Raw genomic sequence first — 6578 nt, 5'->3', positions numbered from 1 at the left:
AGACAATGCACTCCTGTAATGCAGCTGACATAAGAGACTAGCAACTTCAAATTCTGACATATATTTACTTGTTAATTCATATTACCAATTAAATAATTTGTATCCACCTTTATCGATCTTTTTAAGTGATAAAGAAATGCTGTACACATTTTTCAGTGATAGGGAGTTGACTGCATTTGTTTCTGACTGTGTGTGTGTGTGTGTGTGTGTGTGTGTGTGTGTGTGTGTGTGTGTGTGTGTGTGTGTTTGTGACTGAGAGAGTGAGAATACATGTGTGCAAGGATCTGGACTTGATTGGTAACGGCACAGCACACACAGCACACACACACACACGCACACACACACACACACACACACACACACACACACACACACACAGAATTAGGGGTTGTATGTAAGACATTACGGATAATTCACTGAGTTAGGGATTTCATTTGTATGTGCATGTGTGTGTGAAGGAGAAGAAAAGAAAAAAAACCTGAAACTGGACAAAAAGCTAAAGATCAGACAACTAGATGAAACTAAAATGCAAAAATATGTTGCATGCTAATGTGACTTTAGATTGCTCAAAGGGTTGTGCCCCCCCCCCCCCCCCCCCCCAACGAGGCCAACAGATAATCCATTTGGTGTCCACACACTCGCAAGCTTTGCAGTGCTTGCAGATACCATAGCAGAACATGCACCCAGTAATATTCAAAGAATGAATTGATTTGACATGCTACAACTATAGTTAGCATAGTCTTGTTTTAGTAGGGATAGAAGCATGCCATGGAAGATGTTTGGAAACTGCGTGAATCATCTCCACATCTCCAAGACCCAGGAAATCAAACAACAAAGGCTGGAATGGGAAGGATATCCCCAGTTTTGTAATTATTCTATAATAATGTATAGAGACAACTCACATTTTGCACAGGCTTGATATTATTCTAACATTTGGGTTAAGTAATAGCTCAGTGTTGAGTACAGAATGTCTGCCGGATATAAAGGTATAAACTATATATCATACAGACTACACATCAATATTTGACAAGGCACAGATGGAAACCCCAGGCTTCCCTGCGTTTACAGCCCTGTCTTGGGAACCTTGGATCATTGCATGGAAATGTGTAACACAGAATGGGCAGATAGGCAATGAAATAATTAAAGACTGAGAACAAGCTTATCATTGGTCAAATTCATATGGTTTGTGTGATTTTGGGGTAATCTGACAAAGTGGTAGTCTACACTAAACTGTAGATTTGATTTGTCACATATTTTTGCAAATAAAAAAAAAACAAAAAAACAATCATGATGCAGTCCCCACGCTGTAGATTTTGTATGGGGATTTCATCACATTTTAATTGTTTCAAGGACACATGGCATACACTTAAAATGATGTCATCTGCACAGAGACTTAATCTGAAAATATAGGATACCTTGAATAATCCTATTGCATGATGCTGCTACACAAAACACGATACCAGAATAGAATGAATCCATTCTTTGAAGACTGCACTTGAGTTTATCTTGAATCAAGCAACACTACTACCTGGGGGTCTTATACTGTTAGTCTGTCTTCCATAAAGTCTAATGGAGAGTGTTACTTTTCCATGGCATAATTATTTTACACAAAATGTATTTGTGGTGGCGGGGTGTGATTTGCTCAGCTGCAGGAGGGACTGATTGGGGGAGTGGTTCAGGGAGCGGTACCTGGAAGGGGCTTAATTAGCCCCAGCTGAATCACATCCCTGATTGTCCCTCCCTAACCCAGATAAAACCCAAGCAGGTCACCAGATGAGAGATGGAGGACAGAGTAGCAGGGTGGCTGCTTGAGAGAAAAGACACAGAAATTGTGGAGTATTCCTGGGTTGTTTGTATTGGGATGGAATAAACACCTTGGAAACCTTATGTCGGCTGACTGTTGTTGTTCGTGCTGGAAAGAACCCACTGGTGATAGCGAGATGCATGTCACAGTATTATTGTCACACTTAAAAGGCAATTATTGCTCATATTTTTGTGGTCTCTTCTTGATATTGTGTCTACTTGGTAGCATATCTAATTTATTTGACTTTAATTGGTGCAATATTGTTTAACAACAAAAGGCAAAGGAGAAGGTGGGTCCTGAAAGCATTTACAAAATTATAAAGTATATGCATGATTGCATGGTGTTTTGCAGGCTACTTTTTTGTTTTAAGGTACGAGGGGCATGAAGCTCCCAATCATGAACACATATGTTTAAATCCACATGAACAAGAAGTGGGCGCCAAGACTGAACTCAGGGGCAAGTTGCGTGCAACTCTGGACATGGAATCTAGTTAAGGCCTTTTTGTTCTCATGGCTGTAAGCTACGGCCATACCAACCTGAAAGAGCCTGATCCCATCAGTTCTCAGAAGCCAAACAGGTTCGGGCCTGGTTAGTACTTGGATGGGAGACTGCCTGGGAATACCAGGTGCTGTAGGCTTTTGCTCTCCTTGTCTTTACAACATACAAAATAAATAACTAGGTCCTTGGTGGAGTACCAAGGGCACGAAGTTCCTGTTAGAGTACCAGGAACACCTAGTTCCTCTCAGGGTTCCAGGGGTACAAATCTCTTAAAGCAGATTAATACAATTTGTGCAGATAATTTGTTTTTTTGGAAGATTCACATAATTTAATTACATTAATTCCAGAGTGGTGAACAATATGATTACCCTTTATAATAACTAAGAATGTGTTACCTTTACAAAGTTATGATGGAAAGTATTTTTTCTCATTTCAGATGAACAGTGATCAACTATACAGATGCAGGTATATTTTTGCGGGGTAACAACTTCAATTTTCTTCCTATGAAAAGTTAAAACACACAAACAGTAATAGAACAACAAAAGATGGAAGTATGGTTGATATTAAATATATGCATTTTCAAAGGATACTATAGCAAAAACCCTGTTATAGTACATTGTCCATTTATCTGTGTGTATGCTCAGTAAATATGTGCTACCCTACACATACTGTACATATATGACTGCAAAGTGACGGTAGGCTACTTTGTGAAAGCGCTAAGTGGCATAATTGCGTATGTTCCCCTTGGCAAGAAGCCATTAAAGTAGAGTGTAGGGGAGTTCCAGGCTGGGGAGAAAGAGGCAGTTGGGGGTAGAAAGTGATAAAGGGAAGCATGACTGAATGGTTACATTAAGGTCAGTGTTTAATTACAACCCAGACTCATTCTCTGTCTCTGCCATATATTTAAGTGGCAATATTTAACCATTGATTGGACAGGCTCATGACCAGCAAATCTTATCATAATGGTGTGCTAACTGAGTGTGTAATAGATGTAGTGTATGCATTTCATCCAGGCCTTCTGTAAATCCTAAAATAAAATGTAGTACTTGACCAATGGCTCAGTGTCAAATAATTGTTTGCTAAACAAACAAAGGGCCAATGGGCAATGAAGGCGGAACAAAAAAAAAATACTGATACATACACATACAGTGGGTACGGAAAGTATTCAGACCCCTTTACATTTTTCTGGGAAGAGTTCTAGTCGTCCCAAACTTCTTCCATTTAAGGATTATGGAGGCCACTGTGCTCTTAGGAACGTTGAGTGCTGCAGAAATTATTTTGTAACCTTGGCCAGATCTGTGCCTTGCCACAATTCTGTCTCTGAGCTCCTTGGACAGTTCCTTCGACCTCATGATTCTCATTTGCTCTGACATGCACTGTGAGCTGTAAGGTCTTATATAGACAGGTGTGTGCCTTTCCTAATCAAGTCCAATCAGTTTACTTAAACACAGCTGGACTCCAATGAAGGAGTAGAACCATCTCAAGGAGGATCAGAAGAAATGGACAGCATGTGAGTTAAATATGAGTGTCACAGAAAAGGGTCTGAATACTTATGACCATGTGATATTTCAGTTTTTCTTTTTTAATAAATTTGCACAAATTTCTACATTTCTGTTTTTTTCTGTCAACATGGGGTGCTTAGTGTACATTAATGAGAAATAAAATGAACTTTTTTGATTTTAGCAAATGGCTGCAATGAAACAAAGAGTGAAAAATTTAAAGGGGTCTGAATACTTTCCGTACCCACTGTATGTCGCTTGCATGGTAAAGTCACCGCAGTAGATGTTAAGAAATATCAGCAAAACAACATGGCTATATCATACTCGTTACTCTGCTTGTCTGTGCTTCTTTGCATAATTTGTATTCTCTCACTTTTAGCCCTGATAGTTACATGGGTCCGGGGAGGGCAGTGTTGGTCTGTCTGTTGGTTGATGTTGGTAAAGAAAGGAATATGTTGACTGATGCATTATCGGAGGTTAAATCAAATAGCTCTCATGTTTGTCCTTCATAGTGCTACTATGATTCATAAAATGGGAATGGACTCTTACGTTCCTGCCACAGAACTGCTTTAATACCATGCATCTTTCATGTCATTCTGTGTAGTGCGTGTGAGTGCACACTAATACTGAATTGTAAAAACTTACAAATAAGTTATCACAAAAGGACAAATCTCTGATCTTGCAATGCAGTATCTTACTTAAGGCATTACGGAGTGTATTTAATGAATATTGAAACACGTTTTGACAAAATTTTTATATGGAATGCAGTCTTGTCTTGTTTGTGTTTGGTTTATTCCATTCAGCATGCGCTTGTGCATGTGTGTGGATGAATTTGTATGTTTACAGAAACACAAGACCAAGAGACACTCCTCATTCACTCCATTTCTGTAGAGTAGGGAGGGACCCATCCATATTTAATACATTTCTATCCATAATTCTCAGGCCAAACCTCAGTACCTTACTACTGAGGGATGCTTAATAGGATGGGACAGCTCTCTCATTTTCCCTCTTACTCTGTCAGGGTCTCATATGAACTATGTATCTTTTTCTCTTCACATCTCTCTTTTGTGTTTGTTTCTCTTTGTCCTAATGTTTTATTTTGTTCAGGCAGTATGGGTTTCAATGTCAGTCCACCGCAGCTGTCTTAGACACCTTTCCAAATTTAATTAATAGTTATTATGGATAAAGAAGGTTTGATAACCCATTCAGAATCCAAATAACTTAGTTCAGAGAAAACGCTCAGTTTATTTTCCATCCTATAGAGATGATCTTTTGGATTTTTTATTTTTTTTTATTTTTTTTTGCCATTGGCAGTCCATCACAAGTAATTCAGTGCAATAATATCTCCCGAAATGTACTACACCTTTACCATTTGTTCCTTCCATTCATTTTCTTCCGCTTATCAGGGATCGGGTTGCGGTGGCAGCAGGTCGAGCAAGTTTGCTCAGACTTCCCTCTCACTAGCAACATTTCCCAGCTCATCCCGGTGGATCATAAGGCGTTCCCAGGCCAGATGAGATGTATAATCCCTCCAGTGTGTTCTGGGTCTGCCCCATGGTCTCCTCCCAGCTCTGCGTACCCGTAAAATCTCCAGTGGAAGGCCCCCAGGAGGCATCCTAATCCGATGCCTGAGTCACCTCAGCTGGCTCCTCGCGATGCAAAGTAGTAGCGACTCTACTCCGAGCTCCCTCTGGATGTCGGAGCCCTCCTTACCCTATCTCTTAGGCTGAGCCCGGCCACCCACCGGAGGAAACTCATTTCAGACGCTTGTAACTGCGATCTCCTTCTTTTGGTCACTACCCAACGCTTGTGACCATAGGTGAGGGTCAGGACGTAGACTGACTGGTAAATTGAAAACGTTGTCCCTTGACTCCCTCCCTCTTCACCAAAACGATTTGGTGCAGCACCTGCTTTACTACTGGCATCGCTCCAATCTGCCTGTCCATATTCTGCTCCATCCTACCTTCACTCACGAAGACACCCAGATACTTAAACTTCTTCACATGGGGCAGGCCCCTCATCTTTGCCAGCCCTTTACTACTCGTTACAAGGTTTAAAAACATTACACAGGTAAATACAGTAGCTACAATTCAGTGTTATGTATCTTACATTGTTTTGCAGGCTGCATTACTTGCGATTCTAATTACAATTACTATAATGTATATTATATAAGTAAATATTAGTAAGTATTAGGACTCTGCATCTTTTATTTCATTTGCAATGCAGTTGATTACTTCAACACACAATCCTGTTTCCCAAAAAATTGGGACACTGTAAAATGTAAGTAAAAACCGAATATGATGATTTGCAAATAATGCAAACCCATTTTGAATTTAAAAATAGAACAAAGACAGCAATTTTCTGAAACTAAGAAATTTTAGTCTTCTATGCAAAATGTATGATCATTTTGAACTTAATGCCAGAAACACATTTAACATTTTTTTGGGACAGGTACAACAAAAGAATGGAAAAGTTGTGTTTAAAAAAATAATAATAAAAATAAAATCTGGTCGAACATCTTACAACTAATTAAGTTAACTGGCAACAGATTGGTGACCTCATTGGGTATGAAATGAGCGAGTGTCTCTCAGCAGTGACAATGGAATGGGATGCATCACTCTGTAAATGACTGCGGGGGGAAAATCGTGCAACAATTTAAGAATAATGTTGCCAATGTAAAATTGCAAGAATTTGGGGCTTTCATAATCATTAATCTGGAGAAATCTCTGTATGCAAGGGTAAAGGCCGAGAACCAATATTGCATTCCCATGATCTTC

The 6578-nt window shown here is 39.6% G+C and overlaps 1 non-coding gene across 1 annotated transcript; it reads left to right on the top strand.

Moving 5' to 3' along the window:
- Positions 1-2322: 2322 nt before the first annotated feature.
- On the top strand, positions 2323-2441 carry LOC138197528 (5S ribosomal RNA). The gene has a single exon (XR_011178199.1). It is a non-coding gene; the product is annotated as a 5S ribosomal RNA (ribosomal RNA).
- Positions 2442-6578: the final 4137 nt, after the last annotated feature.

This window comes from Embiotoca jacksoni, unplaced genomic scaffold (assembly GCF_022577435.1).
Source record: "Embiotoca jacksoni isolate LCO1_2020_lvr unplaced genomic scaffold, fEmbJac1.0.p SCAF_14, whole genome shotgun sequence".
NCBI lineage: Eukaryota > Metazoa > Chordata > Actinopteri > Embiotocidae > Embiotoca > Embiotoca jacksoni.
The sequence above is the reverse complement of the archived record's forward strand: the minus strand, read 5'-3'. Positions and strand labels throughout refer to the sequence as shown.